Source organism: Artibeus jamaicensis, unplaced genomic scaffold (genome assembly GCF_021234435.1).
Source record: "Artibeus jamaicensis isolate MK-2021 breed Jamaican fruit bat unplaced genomic scaffold, CSHL_Jam_final contig_387, whole genome shotgun sequence".
Classification (NCBI taxonomy): domain Eukaryota; kingdom Metazoa; phylum Chordata; class Mammalia; order Chiroptera; family Phyllostomidae; genus Artibeus; species Artibeus jamaicensis.
In genome coordinates this window covers 1,231,287-1,249,402 of record NW_026521812.1, presented here as the reverse complement: position 1 = coordinate 1,249,402, position 18,116 = coordinate 1,231,287, and the positions used below count along the sequence as shown (strand labels likewise).

Here is an 18,116-nt window from a genome sequence, read left to right as displayed (position 1 = left end):
AGAGAAAGAGAAGGCAGAGGCAATGGTAGAAAGTTGATCTTATCACGAGCCATCATGGATGCTCTTCTTCTTTTGGGGAAGAAAGGGAGCCCTCAAGCAGAGGCCCCAGACAGCCAAGCCAGAACAGGCTCTTGGTGTTAAACCCAGCACTTACCACTATAACACTTCTTAGTAAACATCTCTTATGTTTAAACTCTGGGACAACTCGGGTTAATGACATGGTGGGGAGAGGGTGGTTGGTACAAGGTGAAGAGGAGACAAGACTAAGATGAGTAAGAGACCATTCTTATCGTTCAAGTTGGATATATTCCAGGGAAAGATTGACATGTCCACACTAGAAAGGGAAGTGGTTTGTGTGGGCTGAATGTCAAGTTTAGGCAATTTCTAACTTCTACATTTAGTCCTAAGCTCTTTTCTCTTCAGTTATTTGCTCCTCTGTCAGTAAGGGGCCCCCAGAAGCAGGTATAACAAGCACACAAACGACAAAGTTACTGCTTTTAATAAGTGTATAAACATCTTTTGGAGAAAAAAATGACTCTGTGAAACAAGATCATATAAAACAGTCTTAAGTGCCATGTTATAAGATAGAAATACTATGTGTAACTATAAAATTTTACTATAAAGAAAACTTGGTGTTGGCTTGAGTAATGGAAGATGTCATGGAGAAGAGAGGACGTGAGGTGGACCTTGAAGAAAGCGAGGGCTTATAGCGAAGACCCCAAAGTCAGCCAACCAATCAGCATCATAGTCATACTGTGTAAAGTCCTTTCTGTGGCCATGTGACCATTGGTTCTTAAGAAGCCTTGTGTATTCACAAATTTTGATAAAATATGGATTCCAATGGGGTGGTTGGGCAGAAGGGAGTTAGGAACTAGAAAGTTTCAGAAACCCATTTATTTTTCCTGCAGGAAATTCATTGTTAAGAGTTTTATAACAAACTAAAATAATCTAATGTTACAGACAATGAGAGGAATAGCGCATTAAGACCAGAACAAAATCAATGAATTGGTAGATCATTGTTATTTATACTCATTTTGGGGGGGCAAAATTCCAAATTGATGTAACCTATGTAAAGAACACACACGGCAACAACTCAAGATGACAGCAACCTGGAGCAGAGCCCCCACGTCTCGGCCGGCTTCTGGCCACTCTGACACGGAGGCGGTGGGTCCCTGGACAGCTGTTTTTCTCAGAGACACCACGTCAGTCACCTGACCGAACTCACATTCCAACCAACAGGCATGGAATAAAATTAATGCAATTAATTAATGAAATTATATCAAATTCTCATTGCAAAAACTTAAGCCGTAGGGAAAATGCCATGTTTGAAAGGCAATCTTAACCTTAGCAGACTCCCAAGACTTTCAAACATATCACCTTGTCGGATGCCACTCAGATGCCTGCAGGTGGTAGGCAGACTTCCCAGATGGCCCCACGGTGATACCTGCCGTCTGGCGTCCACACTTTATGTAACCGCCCCCCACCCTTGACTGTGGCCTGGATCTATAGACTTGCCTCTAACCAATAAAATATGGCAGAAGTAATGGGATGTCACTGAGGGAGAGCAAAGTTTTGCCACCTTCAGACATGCCTTTTGGGATATTGACTTTAAGCTGGTTATTTTAAGAATCAAAAGATTCAGAAATAACTTCTGACGCTCCTTCTTACCTGCCTAAATAAATTTAGAATGGAAAAAAAAACCTGATAGCTTAAAAGAAGGAAGCTATCATCTTAACATAATATGAGCTAAGTGTGGCATTGGGACAATTGAGTAATTTGGGTTTGTTAGACTCCCCTTGGGTCCATTGTTTCTGAGTGGCCCAGTAAGAATTTGTCTATCGAATGTTCGCTCCTTCTCATCTATCTATGAACTGCCTACATTCCCTTTGAAGTCCCAGATCCCTGCCTCTGCTGAGTCCAGAATGGAATATAATCCTTAACTGACCAACGTGTCCTTGGGTCCCGTATTCTTAGGGAATCTCCATGTGTACATACATAATAAATTTGGTTATTTTCTCCTGTTAATCTATCTAATGTCAATTTGATTATTAGGTTAGCCAAAAGAACTTAGGAAAATTATTTTTTCCACTCTTACTGGTGGAAAATTGTGGGCAGGCAAATAATGGTAAATAAGGGGTAGTTAGGTGTGTTACATAGATTCCTCTGGTGTGTGATAGAAACCTAGAGTTGTCTCCAGTGATTAACTTCTGTCCTTCTTGGTAGAGAGAGGAGACAGGACACCTTTATAAATTTATGTGCTGCTTTTAGCGGGATGATGGAGAGCTTTCATTGTATCTGCTTCTTTTTTATTGCCTTCAACTCAAAATAATCCTTAGGCTGAAGTGAAATACTTCATAGTATTTCACTATGGGGTGGCATATTCTGTTACCCTTCAATGGCAACAGGGAAGCAACATATTCTGCAATGTGGTAGGAGTTAGTGACAGCCCCACTTTACAACCACTCGAGTGTGGCTCAGAGACAGAAGATAACTAGTGCTCAGAAGCACAGAGTGGCCGGGCCAGGACAATTGTGATTCTCAGCTGGGTGATGTGTCAGTGACCCCTCAAACCATGCTCTTCTTTCCACATGAGGGTGACACGTATGGACTGTCCAACAACATCAATTTCTCTTGTCACTTCTTTTTCCTCTCTACCTGCTAGTGCTCAGCCCAAGCCGACTGCCACAGAGAACATCCTTTTTCTGTCCCACATTATAATCTATAATTGTAAGGAGTATTAAAAGGTTCTGGGATGCTGTGTTTGGGTCAGGCTCACCTCACTTTGGTTGTGCTGTCAGGAGATAGGGGGCTGGAGGGTTTCCAGGTCACAGGTCTGGCATCAGGCACACCTTGTGCTGTGAATGCCTGCCCTCAGGGTCCGTGTGTTGTGGCTGTAAGGAACAACTTCAAAGACTATGGAGGTCCTATGGAGGAAAAGGGATGGCATGGTTGCTCTCTGAGTGAGAGAGAAGGCTCTGGCCCCTGCCTGGACAGGTTTTTATTGTTTTTCTGGGTGTATTACATCAGGGATGGTTGTCATTTACTATGCACAGGTTCACTGTAGGTGATTGCTTTTACAGATAACAAAGGAAAAAATGTTGCTAATTACTTCAAAGATAAGGATGTTGCAGATCAGCAGGAAAAGTCTTTGAACTGGTTACACTCCATACTTGCAAGGTTTAGCACAGATTTTAGGAAGTTACTTTAGAGATATGCAGTAAACATTTTCTGCTTCAATTCAGGGTGAGGGAGCTTTAGCAAAAGCAAGCCTCAAAGCAGCCTAGGTACAACACAGGCCTGATTCTCCATGGAAAAATGTATCTGTAGGCGTGGGTCCTGTGTACTGACCTTGCTCCCCATAGGTTTTTCAAATCAAAGGCTGGGCTGCATTCCCCACACCACGGGGAATGATTCCCTATAATTTTGGGCTCAGATCTTAGTCACAGCACTTAACAATAGTTTGAAATATTACTAAACACCTCTGTACACCAGTTTCCACATATGATAAGCAGAAATAATTAAAAATATCTCAAAGTGTTATGAAGATTTTTGGGTAACACATAAAGCCCTGATACACAAATACTCAAATGTTAATCTTCCCTTGCTCCTTCTGTCCATAATGTAGCCAAAGGTGCTCATGTACGTAGTTTCTCTAGGAAGAACATGCTTATTGGACAAGCTTAGCATTTTTAAAGTTATAATTTTCTAAAATTTAACTTTCCTTCTAAGTTCAACTTTATTCCTAAGTACCCAGTTTCTCAAAGCCATTGAAACTGGATAAATAACTAATGAGCCAAAATCTCTAATATTCCAGGAGTGTGCAGTGGTAAATCCTATGGAAAATAAGATCTTGCTTTAGAGATAAGTATAGAATATACTGATTAAGAATATGGGCTCAGACTCAAGGATGGAGAGCAGATGGCTGGTGTGGGTGGGGCTTAGGAGGTGGAGGGACTGAGCAAAAAGGAAAAGGGCCTCATGGACATGGTGGCAGTGTGGTGACGGCTGGGGAAAGGGTAGAAGGGGACTAAATGGCAATGGAAAAAATACAATGAAGATTACATTTAAAAAAAACTTTAACAAAGAAAATGGTCTCTAAAGTCAGCTTCTTGGATTGAATTCTCTCTGCAAAATTCAGCTTTGTGGCCTTGAACACTGTCATTTGAAAAATAAATTTAAGTGCTCACTTCGGCAGCACATACACTAAAATTGGAACAATACAGAGAAGGTTAGCATGGTCCCTGAGCATGGATGACATAAACAATAAATTTAAGAATGGTGTTTATTCATAGGGGTGTGTGGTGAGGATTAAATGAATTCAACCTTGTTATGTGTTGTTGAAAAGCAAAATTCAACTGAGTAAATTTTAAAAATCTTAATGGCTTTCTTTAATGATTCATGAACGAGGCTGCATCCATTCTAGTGAATAGAAAGGTGCTCTGGGAAGCTGTACAAAATGCGAGAGTTTTACAGGTAGAACAGAACAGGAAAAAGAAACATTAGGCAAAAAGCAAGTTGCTTATTTCAAATTTACTTTTCTGAGGGCATAGAGGAGATCTATCAGGCAGATGATGTAATTAGTGCTCAAGTGACTTCTGATTGACTGGTTCAAGTACATTTTGGGGACAGCTGCAACTGTAATGAAGTCTTAGTTTGGTGGCATGGGCCTTAGCATAAGTGACTCCATTTTGGGCCTGTTGTCTTGTTGTTCATAGCATTTAGTACAGGATCTTCAACACAGAAAGTATTTGATACATAGTAAGTCTTCTTAGTTGCACTAAGGATTTTGGAGGAGGGGATAAACAACTAAGTTCTGACTTTAACAAAAAGCCCACTTGTGAAGAGAAGTTTAGTTTTGTTTTAAGTTTATTTTCAATTATATTTGACATACAATATTATATTAGTTTCAGGTGTATGACATAGTGATTACACATTTATATACATTGCAAAGCGATCACCCCAATAAATCTAGTATCGAGAGAAGTTTAGTTTTATAAGATGTATTCAGGGTATATCTTTTACTCTATCTCATGGAGATAAATTCATTTATTCAGGCAGACTTTAATGGACCTAGCTACTGAAGGGAAGATGCTATGGGATTAATTACCCATTAAATCACACCTTATTTTGAATAGATTTAAGAGGTGAATTTATTCAAAACCCTACCCATAAGCTTCTAAGTCCTAAGTAACTAACCAAACTCAACATAAAGCAAAGAAGTTGTAAGGTCCAATTTGTGAAAGATTGCTCTTTTCCAGTTTTCCTCGGTTTCTGAGAGACATGAGACGCTCTGATAAAGGTATCAATATTTTGTGTATGATGAAAAGGACATATTGAGTTATTTCTCTCAATCCCACCAACTATGGATTCTGAGGTTGTCGAAGGAAGGAATCCTGTAGCTTTTCCTGAGATGCAGGGCCTGCTCAGAAAGGAGAGTTTAAAATAGGTCTGTAGCTCAGTCTCCTTTGTCAATAGCCGGCCCCAGGCCTTGGGAACTTTCTCACTGCAGTTTGCAAATGTCTGTTCTTGGAGGAAGCCTGTGGTTTCTTTTGTCCTTGAACCTCAGGAGGCCTGATAGGGAAGCTGGAGTGTCATCTTTTACTTTTCTAGTTTCCAAGCAGGAATGTGATGGGTAATTTTTCAGATGATATCCACTGCAAATATTCAGAATTTAACTTATTCTTCCAGGTACAAATAAATTACAATGTTTTCCTACAAACCCATCATTCAAGCAGTTCAGTGGAAACCCAGAGGTTTGCCCTGGGTCGAAGTCTGGGTTTCTGCAGGGTCTGAATGAGAGTTTCTGGTCCTCGTTTACGTCAACCTCCACCCTCCTACTCTGCCATCCACATTTCATTCCTCTTTACTGACTTTCTACAAATCCTGTGGAAGTGATCAAATCAACCTATTATTTTCACTCTGACCTTAAATGACTTGAAATTATAGACTTTTTCTTCCAAATTGTTTCGTATGTGTGTTTTCCTCTGCCTAAGAGCTTAGGAAGTATACTTATGGAAGAAGAGAAAAATCTATCTCCCATCAGTGGACTCAGTTTCAAGATATAGGATACCATCTTCTGCAACATAGATCATCCCTAAAAGAGTCATTTGGGGGACTCATTGAGTTATTCCTTTCAGTGTGGGGGGGCTGGTTGGTCTCTGAAGTGAGTAGTCTTGGTAGCCTGCCCAGACTTCTGTGGTTTGGGGATCACAGTCGGAACTTAATTGTTGGGTGAGACTCAGAGTTTCTGTAAATTGGTCCTGACCCTTGACTTGGCTGAGCCATCTGGCTGGACCAGTGTGTTGCAGACGAATAGCAGTAGTCACATGGCAGTAAGTCATGTTGGAAGATGTTTCCTGTGGGTAGTTCTCTGTGGATCTCTTATGTTCTTGTGACTTGTGAGTAGGCACCAACAGCCTTTGTTGTTGGTCTGGACTAACTTTTCAAGAATATTTGTATCACTAGTAGCCTCGGAAGAAGATAATAGTGTCTGTTTACGGAACAGAGGGCAAATCTGTGTGCGCTCCAGTATAATAGTGTTCTCTAACCCTCTCTGAGGCAAAAGTTAGGAAAGTTTGCTTATAGCCCATTTAAAAAGTTGGGTTTCTGAAGCTTTCAATTCTTAAGCCGCGATGCCAACCCACTCCATATATAGCATGCACCAGGCCCACCCTCATTGCCACAGTAAGATTTAGAGGAATAAAGGGGCTGATGTGAATATGAAAAATTCAGTCTGCCTATGGTACTGGAAGTGATAGAGTCCTTTGTCTCTAACCTAGAGTCTCATGTCTTTTGCCATCATCCACAAAACCGGGGCAAGCTACGTTGTTAGCCCGCATGAAGGGCAGAAATCTCAGACTTTCCGAGTTCTCAACAGGCAGGATGTTGGGGCAAAGCCTCAGCCTGCAGCAGGGTCATCACAAGGGTGCCTGTGAAAAACACACCTAGAGTTAGCCACTGTCTCAGGAGAATGGAATTAATAATTTCCCCACTGCCTGTTAGATATTGATTAAAAAAACACCTGACAGGTTCCTCTCAAATCACTCAAGAATCATTGTCCATGGAAATGATTGCACAGGGAGCCTATAATGTTATTTGCAGTATATAAAAGTTGAAAAACATAGGGACATAAAAGATGTAATTATATTCTAAGCTCAAATTCCTTTTGGACTCAATTTTTCTTCCACTTCCATTCAAAATTTAGATGATCAGATAAACATATAAGGTGACCAATAAGATGTACATACATTTGCCTTTTTGTTTTTCATGTAAGATGAAAAGATAAATTGAATTGAGCATGGGCTGAAGATCTATTAAAAACAGATTTCCCATTTTAACCAAAGATTGTTCCCTACTAACTCTGAGCCCAGGAGAAATCCTCTGTAAAACTTTTCATTAGTCATGAGGGTGTAAAAATGTTGCCTTGATAGTGCCAGTACTTACTTCAGGATTCATGATTACAGGCTTGTTTGATTTTTTCCCCATCTGGCTCCCCTTGTATTATAAGACTACCTACCATTTTTTCTTAAGCTGGTAGGTTAGGAGTCAGCATGTTCTTATTTATTTTTAGAATTGGAGGAACTTGTGATCAGAAACCTTTTTTTTAAAATGGATTTTTTTTTTCATTTTTGCAACCTAACTTCCTCCTTGGGTCTGGTGTGGCACAGTCTGTTTTCTAACACCCATTTCCTCCCCTTCTGCATTACACAGCGTGTGACTGCGGGACTCTGACCAATAAATGTCAAGCGACTGATAATCTATTATATCAGTTATTTCAGATCAAACTTAAAACTACCTAGGTAGTGCCTTCACAATACAGCTGACATGAAAATGCTAATGGCTTTTAAAATATACATATATATTTATTTACATGTCAAACATTTTGTAAGCAATGTCTCATTGAACAGTTAAAATGTAATAAAACACCCAGTTATTAGGAATCAAATAACTATAAAAGCAACTCAATTGTCAAAACCAAGAATTATGAGTATCACAAATTATGTGCTGTGCTGGGTTAGGTCTAAAGTCCTGTGTGGATGTTGCTCACCCTAATATTTCCTCCAAGGCTAAGTGTAGCAACTTAGGCCAAACTGTGGAGCTTAACTTGGTTGGCACACAGAGCAAGGATTGAGGCATTTGATACTTGGAATTTATATTGGTAGAAGAAAGGTCACAGGAAATTACATTTCTCAGCCAATTTTTGCACATCTTAATTATATAAAAAATAATTTAAAGTAATTTTTTAAATAAGAAAAGGAGTGGTTTAAAAAGAGTATATTCTCTCTATAACAATGTCAATGTCAAAGTACAAAAGAATATGATGTACAAGCCTCTTTTTCCCCATAGCACCTTCTATAATCCAGGCTGCAGATTTCTCCTCCTATGTCTTGTAGGACTGGTTGGTGTTTGTTTTATTATTTCAAAGCTCTGAGGTGTTTTGAAAATCACTAGTTCTATTTCCTTATTTTATAGGTGGTGAAAGGAAGGCCCAGAGAGATAAAATTAACCCAGTCAAAGTGATTGAAGAACAGGAAAGAATAGTGTAAAATTACACTCCTAGAAAAAAATCTTCCTTCATAATTAATTTGAAAGTCCCATGTCTAATCTGGAACTAAACATATTCTGTAAAAGAAAATTTCTTGAATACCATGGATAATGTATTCTAATATCTAACAACCTTTCTAGTCAGAAGTGTCATTCTTGAGTGTAATAACCTCTTTTCATGCAAATTAAGCTTATTTCCACTTGTTAGATGCTTAATAGAGATGGATGATAGGCACTTCAATAATTACAATCACACATATGTATTAAAATATTTTTCTGTTAACTTATTGTCCATTATTTTCTTTGCACACATTACAGAATCCAACACCTCTAATTTTTTAACGTAAACCTTTGCTTCCCTTCCCCAATTCCTAAGCCAGAACTCTGGATATCATGGTCCACTACTCTACTTATTTTTTGCCTTCACTCCTTTTACTTACCAAGGTGTTTTTTCATTTTACTTCCTAAATAAATAGCCCTTGACTCTCCCAACCCCAATGTTACCACCATAATTTATGCCACTGTCATTCCTCATCTGAGTTATCACAACATTTTACCTGATCCATTACTCAACAATTACTGTGACAACAGCAACCCCCACATTTTAGTTGCTCTTGTTACATGAGTTCTACAAGCTGACCTTGAGCTTGGCTTGGCTTGGCTTGGCTAAGCATAATTGGGCTCCATGCATCTTCCCCTTCTGGGACCTACATGAAGGAGCAGTTCCTCTCTGTGGTTCACTAGTCCCATAGCCAATGGCACAACTCAAGGGGGCTAGAGCCATATCATGCCCACGTGAAACCTCTGCTTGGAAGTGGCATATGTCCTTCAAGATTCCGTTGGCTAAAATGAGTCCCTTGGCCAAGCTCAACGTGGTTGGAGTAGGGAAGTATAATGTGCCCCCGGTTGAGTGTGGCGAGGGTAGAGAGGGGGCAAATAATTATGAACAGTCAGTAACCTGCCTGCAGTTATGTTTCTCTCCAGTTCATCACCTACGCTATTTTCCCCACAAACAAGATCGGACAATACTCAGTAGCTTCAGGATTATAAAGAGCTGGGATGAGGAAAGAATTAGGGACCTCTTCAGAGAAATGACCCTTGAGAGATAAATACATTTTTCTAGAAGGAGAGAGGAAAGAACATCACTGACTGAGAGTTCCAGAGAACAATAATGAGGACGCCCTTCTGATTGAATAATTTCCTGTTTCTCTAAATCACAGAACTATGCAGACAGCTTTTCACTAGATCATCTCATTTGTGCAACAATGTGTTGTATTGTCATCTCTACTGTCCCTGTACAACTGGGGACTTCTAGATGGCAGGAATCATCTGTCTTACATCTTGAATTTCCCAGCACCTAGCACAGTGCTGTGAACACAGTAAGCACTCAAAATGCTTGAGGGGCACATTTCTATGCTCAGAAAAGTCTAATGTAGGTGCCTGGGTTTTCTTGATCACTCTGCTGGCTGGATGGGCAGCAACTGAAAACCAGATTGTCATTACATACATCCCAGGGCACGCTTGGTCTGAGACGCCATGTCTGTTAGCTCTTCTCGAAGTACCCTTCCTTCTCTGAGGAGAGATACTAAATCCTCATTTGTCTCTTCTTACTTCTTTTTAAACAGACTCTTCAGTTTATCAAGGCATATACAATGTTAGCCTGCTCCCAACCTGGCAGCATCTGTGACGCTAAAGGAGCTCAGCATTCAGTCTTTCACAGGGATGCTTAATACCATGTTGGAGGCTGACTTTTAACTTGTAGACTAGGTGCACACCTTCATCCAGCGTTGGAACTTAACCTACGCTTTCTCTATGTCTTACAAAGTAAAGCATGAGACCACTGCTAAGATTCTCATTCCAGGCTCTTTACATCCCTCAGCCCCTTAGGTTTTCAGCTCTTTTCCCCTGCACCTCTTTCCACGGACTGAAAGCCTCTGCCAGCGGGGCCTTTTGCCATTCTCCAAACTCGTTCTGCTGTCCCCACCTCCGCACTTGGCTTTTGTTGACCTCTTTGCTAGGAAGCGCTTCCTCCTTGTCTTTTTGAGGAAAAGCCTCCTCATTTCAGTTCTCCACTCTGCGAAGAGGTCATTGAATTCTGCCTCTACCTCTCCATAACTGTCGGGTGAACAAATGCATGAAGGGTTCACTTGAGAGTTCAGATTTATTTCATGTTAATTTTCAACTTCTCTTTTCTATAAGGGTTGTACGCGGTATCAGTAATTCCTTAGTCATTTTTCTCAATATTATGATGTACATTTAAGAATAGATTCCTTTGCAGATATTCTTCATCTTCCCCTGTATGTAAGCTGCTGATTTTACCAATTTATAAGCCCAGTGCTGGCTGAGGCTCTAGTTTTTATTTATTTTTGTCCACATTTAGGTTTCTGCCTTCTGAAAATTTAAAACTTAAAATGAACTTTGTCCTCTCTGACAAGTCTTAATATGATAGATAGGTCTGTAATAGAGTGACCTTCCAGGATACAATGCATTTAAAGAAATACAAATGGGTTCTTATTGTGGAAAATAAGAAGAAAATACAATTGTATCATTCAAGAAGACAGGATGAGAAAGAAATCACTATCTGATTAGCAGTTTCTCAGACAGGCTTGCTGACTCAGTGGAAGAGTAGACTGGGAAGTCTCAGTTCTAGCTGAGATGTCTTATTCCCGGGCCCTGGGACCAGCAGCTTGGGTCTGAATCTCAGCATCCCTACTTGGTTTGAGCAAGTGCCTGCAGCTCTCTGTGCCTCAGTTTCCTTACCTGTACGATTGTGGGCAATGACAGTGTGCACATCACGGACCTGCGATGGGGACCAATTGAGTTAACAGATGTAAAGCACTTAAAAGGTGGTGCTATAAATTGTTATTATTTCTGCTTCGGAATTCTACTTTTTTTAGTTGGAGAACAAAAATCCTTGCTCTCACACTTTTGAGTTATAATTTGGAAAATTAAAAAACAGTTTGAGACTATAATAAAGTTCTAAAGAGACCCATCCTGGTCGCCTCTTTCTCCTCCCCACCCTCAATCATTTGAGGATGCTGCCCTCTGGTGGTCGCTCGGAACTGCTGTGTAGTTCAGTCACTGACTCAGGCCAGCGTTTTCTTTGTTTCAGTCTCCCGGTAACTTAAACATTAATTTATCATGAGTGAAAGTACTTTCCTCTGGGCATTGCTTGAAAAACAGATGCTAAATCACAGAAAAATATGTATATTTCAAAAATTGAAATGACAACTAAATATTATAATTTTATTTTAATGCTGAGAAGCTATTAGAAGATAAATACAATTACAAAATGTATTGTCTAAGGCTTTTTGTTAATATATTTGAAAATCTGACAAATAATATCCAAGTATATGAAAATCAAATAGGTATCTTTTTGTTATTGATTTAGACATTTCTTTTAGGAAAATAATTATGAATGCTAGTTTAGGTATTATACCACATTTCATATTCAAATTTAAATTCTTAATTAAATTTTATTATCTTGGCAAAACATTTTCAAGAATTGTGGAAACAAAACCTGTAGTTATTAACATGAGAATGCCTGCATGTGTATGAAGTCTATTGATATCGTAGGTTCTAAGATTCTCATCATCAAATCATCTTTAGCCAATGCCCCAACTGCCTAAACCCTATTCCTCCAGGAATCTCACATACACATTTATTTTGAGGTGAAATTATGAAAACCCATTCTTTGCTAATTCTTTGGAAACCCCCCTAATCCTGGAAGGGGGGTAGTCGGAGGCAGTCCTCTGGTAGTCGGAGGCAGTCAGGGTAAACTCTGCTGGGTAAACTGTTATGTAATTCCCAGCACCAAAAAAGAAACATCAGAAGATCGGTGGCTATTTATTTACACATTTGTTACAGCCTCTACATGAGAATAAAGAATGGGTTTGAACTCTAAAGGCTGAGCCTGCAGGAAGCCCCATCAGTCTCTCCACACTTCTGCTGTCAGTCCTATTGTAGGGGAAACATTATTCAAACCACAGGCTCCGAACTCCCAGGTAACTGAAGCCAGCAGGAAGCTCTGTTTGATATCAAGTATGTTCTTTATCAACCTTTTTGCTGTGATGGGAAGGAATGAACTAACTTTACTTTTATCTCGCCCTGTTCTAACATAACCCAGTAGGTGAATGCCTCATTCTTGTGTGCAGTTGGCCAGACTCTCTGATATATACTGATGTTGTGGTCATAAATTTTCCAAATTAAAAAAAAAAAGTTTTTTATCCATCCGCACCAATCAGAAAGTATTACATGCCTATATGTTTTTATTAAAAGTGTATTTAAATAAAAAGCGTATTTCTTACAGAAGTGGCCACATGGAAACACGACTTGATTTTTCTTACGAACTCCTGGGAGACAGGAGCCCCTCTGCCAGCGCACGGAGGATCAGACACAACAATGCCATCTTGAACTTCGGGGTCAACATGATAGACTCTTCTGAACACTCAGTCTCCATGCTTTTCTGCATTAGACTCATGTATAATGAGAAAATGAAGGGTTTTTATACTTTTCCTCCGCAAGTAGTTGATTTTCAATGAGCGAGCTAATGTGTTTGTATTGTCAAGTTCATTAACAAATGTATTAATACTTCTAATCCTCAGGTGATTATTTGATATTCCATTAAACCATACACTAAACCTATTATTTGTTCTTTGTAGAATATTATTTGTATAATCTTAGATTCAATATCTTTGTTTTACAGGGAACAAATCTGAACAAAATATAGAAGCTTTAAGCAACACAGAGATTTTAAACTTATGTCTTTATGTTCTCTGCATAATTTTCTGTCATATATGGTCTCTTTTGGATGCTGGGTTTATTATAAATTCCCAGAATCCAAATAATTTAATGCAAGGAGTTCAAACTCTAACACAAAGAAAAAACAACATGAAAAAATTTTTCTGCTTTATTTTAACTCAACATTTGGGATTTTATAGAATCTTTTGCCATTTAAAGCTCATAAATAATTGGAACACCGATTATCTCTGGGCTATCTTCATTCAGTGTTAAAGACACTGCATATAGTTAAACAAACATTATCTACCCACTGTCTTCTGGAGGGCCAATGCATCACGTGTTGAAGTTTTAATCTACCAAAAGACAAATCTAATAAAGTATTGACCCTGTTTATAACAACCCAAAATGTGCTGGTAAATTTAGAATTATTGTCAGAGTTCCATTTCTTCGTATCTTCTTGTTAAGTTTCGCATTTACCTTAATTCCATTACTTGGGGGGTTTACGCTGATGGGCGTTAGTTAAGCAGGTTTGGTAGAACCAGTGCCCGCGGCTCCTGGCTCCACCCTCTCTCGCTGGTTACTTTTATATTTGTGTTCTGCCTTCAGTCACTGGTAGTGGACAAATGCCAAAGGAGATCTGCGAGAGAGTCCGTCAGCTCTTAGGTGGACTCGTCACACATCTGTTTGGAAGGGAACAGCACAGGTAGCTATACCAATTGAAAGCAAATTGTTTTTTCAAATTAAAAGAAGTATTTTCAGTTCGAAAGGTTATTTGAGTAGAAGAGTGAGCTAAAACAAGACAAAAGGTTAAGACGGCTGCCTTTTTCTTGGGGAGATTTTTATTTTGATCATCCCTACTGGAACGTGGTATGAACGTCTCCTGGTATCGAAGGCGAGGACCAGAGCAGAGAGAAAGCTGTGGCCTTTGGTGGAGCTGGAGTCCCTGCTGGAACCGCGCCCCGCTGTGCGCATCCTCTGCTTCCCACCGACATTCTTCCTGGGCAGGAGCCCTCAGGGGGTCTCAGCCCCTGTGTCTGTGGTGGGGAAAGAGGTGGAATGGTTTCTGGGCAGCGAATGACGGATCCCAGGGAAGGACGGTGGGATGGTCCAAAGGACAAGGTGCAGGCCACGTTTTCCACCTGAGGTTTCCTTTCTGCCCATTCCACTTTGTCCCATTGCAGTCTTTCAGCTTTAAGAATGATAATTTCATTCTCAGACTTATGTCACCCCAGAGCTAGAAGGCATTGGCTGGCACATCCAGAGATTAAAAAAAAAAAGTCGTTAGAGTTCAGGGAATCCTTTGTCCTGGAGCAAAATCTTATGTGGAGAAGAACTGAACAAAGTGGATCCACGTGGTCAAAGCTGGGTGGGTGTGAAGGCCTGCAGGTTGCCATGTGTCTTTGCCAATGTACATCCACTCGGTTGTGTTCTCTTTGATGCCGCGGGGGCTCCTGGGGACCCTGCGTCCAAACCACAGGTAGGAGAGAGCCCTCGCTGACGAGGGGGCATGTCCGAGTAGGATGTGCAGGGCCAGGCCTGTCTCCTGACACGCACCCTCTCTGCTCAGAATCAGGTAGGAGGTCACCGGCCACCACACCACCTGGGCCGGGATTTTGGAGCTCTCAGGCTGAGGGAGGGAAGGGTTGGGGTGGTGGGGTGTGCAAGACTATGTTCTGGGGTTTTCTTACTGGCTACAGGGGCTTCTAAAAATGCTTCTCACAGATTTGCTTAAGATTGTAGCACGTCTCACCAAGTAGCTTTTAGAAATATTTGGTGTTTTTCATTTTCAAAACACTGCCTGTAATTTATCTAATTACTATGACATAATTTCTGTGTGATGGCATTTGTTATCATATTCCCATTGCAGAGATGAAGGCCAAAATACGAAAGGATAAGAATTGCCAACAAATGGAGGGTAGGCCAGATCATGCATCCCTGTGATTTCCTAGTATCAGGTTCAAACAGCATTTATGAACACTTTTCATTCATGAAGAATTTAATAAGATGGAGTATAACCGGACAAGAAGGGGAAATGTGTGCCAAGTTGAAGTGACAAACTGGCCGGCAGGGACTCGTAAGGAGCATTTACCGTGTCTACATGGAGGCAGCCAAACACAACACAGGCTCAACCTGGGAGAAAAGAATTTAAGATTTCATAGAAAACTGCTTCATAAAAATAAAATCACACTTTTATATTTATATGTGCTGTTTTCCCCAAAATTTTAGTGTTTTTTGTATCTTTCATTATTATTTTTTTTTAAAATTTATTTAACTATTGTTCAAGTACAGTTTTCTGTCTTTTACTCCCATCCCAGCCCACCCCCCCAGTGGTCCCCGCCTCCCTCCCATTTCCACCCCCTTTAGTTTTTCTCCATGAGCCCTTTATACTTGTTCCTGTGAATCCTTCCCCTTTTCCCCTGAAATTCCCTCCCCTCTCCCCTCTGGTCCCTGTCTCCCTGTTCTCTATTTCAGTGTCTTTGGTTATATTTTGCTTGCTTGTTTATTTTATTGTTTAGGCTCTTGTTAAAGGTGAGATCATATGGTATTTGTCTTTCACCACCTGGCTTATTTCACTTAGTATAATGCTTTCCAGTTCCATCCAGGCTATTTATATTTACATTTTAGTGAATGTGGAATGGTTGTCAGATTTCAAAAATTCTGAATAAATTTTCTTAATTTCAAGTAATTATACGGCATATATGGGGTTTCTTGCAAGAAGTAAAAGACAAATATTGGTGTGTTTTCCAATATAAGAGTAATCCATCTGATTCGTTAGCAGAAACTTGGAGACCAGCTACGGTAGGAAGCAGTTGGATGTTTATAAGACAGTTTCTCATTTCCTACCTGTGGTTCTGAAACCCTCCTGCTCACTCATGAAGCGGGAATGTTTCCCATGGCAATGGTGAGCAAACACCTACAGGGACGTTGCTGACATTGAAGTGCAGCCTGTGTGTGTGTGTGTGCGTGCTGCTGTTTCCTTTTTTTTTTAATTTAGTTATTTTTCGAGTACAGTTTTCTGTTTATAAAGATTTTATGTATTTACCTTTAGAGGGAAGGAGAGAGGGAGAGAAATATCAATGTATGGTTGCCTCTCGTGCATCCCCTGCTGGGAACTGGCCTGCAACCCAGGCATGTGCCCTAACTGGGAATCGAACCGCAATCCTCTGGTTTGCAGGCCAGTGCTCAATCCACTGAGCTACACCAGCCAGGGTGTTGCTGTTTTCTTAACTCTAGTATTATCTCCAATCTTACCCCAAACGATCCAGTTCGCAGAGTTAAATTGGACAGACTGACAGAGCAAAACTCCGTGAATGTCCTGTGCTGAGGGTCAGCAAACAGCCTGAGAACCCGATTAGCAGCTGGGCCGGACGGCCCTAGGCACCCACAGTGAGCGGCGCTGGCCACAGCTCTCGGGCCCGGGAAGTGGGTTCTTCTAAAAGCAAACGACCTTCGACTCAGGGCCTTCATTTGGGCCCATCAGGCCAACAGTTGTTTCACAGAACGTCGGCAATTGTCTTTCTCCTTGTGTCAGGAGCCTCTTGAAACATTATACGAGGATAATTAAGTGGTGAATAAGGGTCAATGTGGACAAATAAATCAAACTGATAGTTTGAACACAGACTGATTGAGCAAAAACAAGGAATTCTGCTATGCCTGTTACCACAGTGCTTGATGTTAACTGACTTTGTTAACATTACATCCAAAGGCAGCAAGTGGGAAAGCTTTGTTTGGGATCAAAAGCTGAGCAAAGAGACACGGGATTTAATTGTTCAGCTTTATTTTTGAGATAAAGACATGCCGTGCATCCATTTAGTTGACTTTAATGGAGCACAAAACCAAACCCATTCTTTAGCATGCTAATTGACTTAGAAGATGCTTTCCTCTTAGATAACAGAGATGCAAGAAATACCAGTAGAATCATCAGACTTTCAGAACAAAAAGTTCACAGTTACAAACATGATGAGAAGTTATGTGCTCATGTCTGTTGAGGTAGATTAATGCTAGTAAATGTAACAGAATCTTATATGTATTTTAAATCTTGGGTTACAAATCTGGTGGTATGCGTGTATGTGTAAGAAACCTTTGAAATGAAATAAATTAATGTACGGAGATTTTGTTAGCAGAAGGGCAGCCTACAAGTCAGGAAAAGAACAAGAGAGGAAGAGAAAGACAGAGATAACCCTTAATAAGGCTGCTGTGTGTCTGTGGGTAGTTCTAAGGGAAACAATTATTAGAAAAAAATGCAATGAAGGTATTGATCTTTTAGTGAGAATGAAGATATATATATATATATATGTACATATATATATAATTATTTTTATTACAAGCATTAATCTAGACTATTTTATTTGGGTATTGGAATTTAACTTTCCTAGTGGGCAAAATTTGACTTCCTTACCCTCCTCTAGTATTGCAGAAATAAACATGTAGTTTAAACTATCACTTTGCTATGTTAATTGTCTCCGTTGTTCTTTAACCCTCTTGGCCCAACTTAGCACGTAGAGCTTGTATCAGACAGTGTTGGACACTGGATTTCATACCATGACGTATGTGTCTTCACACTTGAACAGCATGGTCTTTCTAAAGGGTGACAATTAATAGTCTCATTGACAAAGTGAAAACAATTCAGTTTGAAATATAAGCTCAAAATATATGAAATATTTTGTTTACATAATTGTAGCATACACTTGTCAAGCATTTAGTTTTTTCATGAAGAAAAGAATTATTTGACCATCTTAGTCAATAGAAAAATCTCCAGAGAGAAATGAGAAAGGAACTGCTTCTATTCTCCGGTGCATTTCCTATTTTATATTTGGTTCTCTTGAAGGAGT

The 18,116-nt window shown here is 40.0% G+C and overlaps 1 non-coding gene across 1 annotated transcript; it reads left to right on the top strand.

Moving 5' to 3' along the window:
* Nucleotides 1–4,179: 4,179 nt before the first annotated feature.
* LOC119051868 (U6 spliceosomal RNA) lies at nt 4,180–4,286 on the top strand. The gene has a single exon (XR_005083006.1). It is a non-coding gene; the product is annotated as a U6 spliceosomal RNA (small nuclear RNA).
* The last annotated feature ends 13,830 nt before the right edge of the window (nt 4,287–18,116 follow it).